The 3534-nt window shown below is 41.9% G+C and overlaps 1 protein-coding gene and 1 long non-coding RNA gene across 4 annotated transcripts in view; one reads left to right on the top strand and one right to left on the bottom strand.

The window, feature by feature from the left end:
- LOC112465108 (zwei Ig domain protein zig-8-like) overlaps positions 1 to 3534 on the bottom strand; it is a 247429-nt gene that overhangs the window by 43745 nt on the left and 200150 nt on the right. The window lies entirely within an intron of this gene.
- LOC112465109 overlaps positions 1 to 3534 on the top strand; it is a 148064-nt gene that overhangs the window by 38261 nt on the left and 106269 nt on the right. The gene's annotated exons all lie outside the window — the stretch shown is intronic.

The following is a 3534-nucleotide window of genomic DNA, read 5'->3' as shown; positions in this document are numbered from 1 at the left end:
GCTATTTCCTCTTCTTGCCGTCTTCCTCATTTCTAGTCTATCTTCTGTTCCGCGATACCGTTAAAGTTTCGTCAAGTAACCCTCGTTTCCGTTTGCCTCTGTTTCTCCGTTGGTACCCTTCATTTCTTCCTCTCGCCTTCCTGTCCCCTCTATTTCGTGACCCCTTATTCCTTGACCATCTGTTTCCTTCGCCTCTTCCCTAGTGGCTTATCTCTCTATTGACCTTCTTCCGCTTTCGCTGTCTTGCTCTTTCGTTATCTCTCTCTCTCTCTCTCTCTCTCTCTCTCTCTCTCTCTTGCCAAGCATATGGCGAGCTCGAAATTGCGCTCCGGTAGTAGTTTCTTAAGGCCTTAAGAGATATATTATATATCGTGTAGCCAGGAACACGTCTATGGGCTCTAGCGATAAACAGGAAAATATTGATGCTGTGTCAAAAAGCCAACTTTAAGGAAACTTTAAACTCTTCCTCCTTTCAGAGGACAGTATGAATGGAGCAGGCGCGACGTTACGATGAGGTATTTCGCGGCATTAAATCATTTTAACTATCGGGTTATGTGCGATTAAACGCTCGCCGCTGTTCGACGATAGCGCGGCGAAAAACAATTTGAATCGCGATTTTCTATCGACCGTCGCAACTCCTCGGTATCGCGACTCCCGCTGTTCACTTCCTTCCAGCCTTCTTAACCCGCTTATCTATTGACTTCCTTTCTTCTCCAAGTACCTCCTATAAGTTCTCGCCTCGCGCTTTTGTACACGAGGAAGATCGATAAAACGCGCGACACAGAAAGATTGATAAATTGTTTACGACGAGTAAAGAAAATGTTATTATTAACTATCATATTGTCGCATCGTCATCGTGCTTCCGTATCCGTATTAATCGCGTGGAAGAGTCAACAGAAAAGATAAGCGGCGATCGTTCCAAAATGTCGATCATTCTTTTGTTCGACAATCGTACTATTGGCTAAAAGCACGAAACATCAAATAGACATCGCTTTTCTCGGTTAGAAAAAGCGTCCGATCAATTTATGATTCTTGAATGGGACAATATTTGAGAATTTAAGACGATTTATCTCATTTTATTTTATTTTAGAGTGGCTCTCTCATTTAACGAGTATGCTCGTTTGATAATTAGAAGTAATTTATTGTGATATAAAAAATTTTGAGAATTTCTGAACAGTATCTCTGTGGGTAATGGCGCACCTACTCGGATCAAAGGATCAAGAATATCCGATTACTTGATGGAATAGACTGCCACTGCACCGCCATGACAAGCTATGATCCAAATATATTCATCTAGCCTGACAAATAATACGGCTACATATTCGATTATATGCAAGATATGCTTCACCGATCCATTAATTTCGTAAATAGAACGGAAAATATTATTTAATATTCGCGCAACCCATATCTCTCAGGCATATTTGCCTGAGGAATTCTTTAAAAATGGAAAAGCACCTTTAACCAGATTGGCTGTATTACAATAATAAGCTTTCGATATTTAATCTAATCCAAGCTAAAGAAACATGTAATGGCGACAGAATAAGGTGGTTTCTATCTTTTTTTACTTTTGTTAGAAACAACTATTGATTTATTCAAAATGACATTATCAATGTTATTAATGTAATAATATGCAGCATAATATAAGGAGAAGTAAATACATCGATAATAATAGTAATCCACAATTTGTCAGAAAATATATTCCAGTTAAGTATTTAAATTGAATTGATTCTTATTGTTATAGATATATCTTAAATTCATTAAAAATCGCTGCCGAATGAAAACGAGATCTGGCGATACCGAGATCGAAAAGTCACTTCCCATATCTATTTCTGTCTCTGGATAGTGCTTTCGCGTAATTTTTAGTGCGGATCTTCCCGTGGTGGTCTTTACACGACTTTTCACTTAACCCCGAAACCCGTGGAGTTTAAAAGAGCACGCCCCCCATTCTATCTGCCCACCCCTTTCTTTCTCTTTTTTCAAGCCACGTTTTTCCTACCGGTATATAACGCGACTCGACCATAGAGAGTATCCGCGCGAGTCGAGCGTCGAGCGTGGATCGCAACGGGATTACCAGGAGCCTGTGCCGCTTCCGGTTCTACGGTTCTACGGTTCGTGACCAGGGCGTACCACTCGCATTCGCTACAAATAAACCCCACGGCTGGTTTCGCAGCCCGGTCACGCATAACTCTGGTGACGTCTACGGTATCCGCCTCACCGACTGCCGACTGTCACACTCATGTCGTGCCCGCCGCTGGCTACGATTATTTTATTAGCGGAAACGAAGCGGCAGCGGACTAGAGAGTACCAACGCGACCCGGTCCAGAAAAACATTAACGTTCTGCACGAAATTGAGTTGACTTGCCAATGGATTCACTTGCCGTCCCAGCATTGTTTTTCCAAGAGACCAAAGCCGCGGAATCATCAATCGACGTTGAAATTTTGCTCCAACCGTCGAAATTGACCGATGAAATAAAAGTTCTTATTCTGTTGAACAATTTTTGCCGCTAAAAAAAAATCAAAACCAAGAACACAAGATCTAAAGAATGTCCATTGTACTACACACACAAATGTCATAATAATCACAGAAAATCACAGTAATGTCGAAGATATTATTAACGAGAACACGTTTTATCTAATAAGGCTGCAGTTTCAGCTTTACACTGCATTCAGCCGCACAATATGGAAGTCGAAACCTGAGAAGTCGCGCAAGTTTTCCCGATAACATCACGGAGCGTTATGCTGCTCCGAAGTTCGAGTAAAGACTGTCGCGTAGCATGCTTGCTACGGTGGGCAGTATTTATCGTGTCGGATGATTTGTGAGCGGGATGGCCGTCACTGCGAAATAAACTTGGAGTCTGTTTCGCAGGCCAGTCACGCTTGCTCTTTCTCAAAGTCCGCGTTCTTCTAAACTCCGAGTGACGCGCGGTCCTATATACGTACGAGGAGGAGAGTTGTCTCTTGTTTTTCTATTTCGCTTCATGTTACACCCCGCACGATCGTAAAAGTTGTACCGGTTCTACACGAGCGGACGTAACGGCGATTTCCACGTCGTTCGCTTTAAAGTAGTTTGTACGTTCTACGCCGTTTGGATAGATTCTTCGATTGCGTCGCTTCTCTACAGAACAGAAACTTTGCCAGGTTCGATTTGAGAACTTGGACGATTGCGCAAAATCAACGGGGCAATGTTACGGCATATTGAAATTTCTACATATGCGTCGCGAAACAAATTAAATTAAAACATAAATCGTTTCTTGTGTAAATTATATTTTCATGTCATTTGCAACATATATGTCACACAACATAAGTATGTCTTTCGATGATCATCCTTTTCTCCTTATTAAGCTTTGTTGCTGAGCTTGGTCGATTTTGTTTTAACTTGCATGCACGCGGATTTTGGAACGTTACATTTAGAATCGCTTTCGTAACGTTAAGCCTGAACATACACATACACATGTCTAGACTTTCATCCTCAAAGCGCTTACATGCCTCACTGACGACGCGTGACCTTCGACATCGACGGGTATATACGGGGCA

Source organism: Temnothorax curvispinosus, unplaced genomic scaffold (assembly GCF_003070985.1).
Source record: "Temnothorax curvispinosus isolate PA1 unplaced genomic scaffold, ASM307098v1 QBEX01014901.1, whole genome shotgun sequence".
Classification (NCBI taxonomy): Eukaryota; Metazoa; Arthropoda; class Insecta; order Hymenoptera; family Formicidae; genus Temnothorax; species Temnothorax curvispinosus.
Note: the sequence above shows the minus strand (reverse complement) of the source record. Positions and strands in the feature narration are given on the sequence as shown.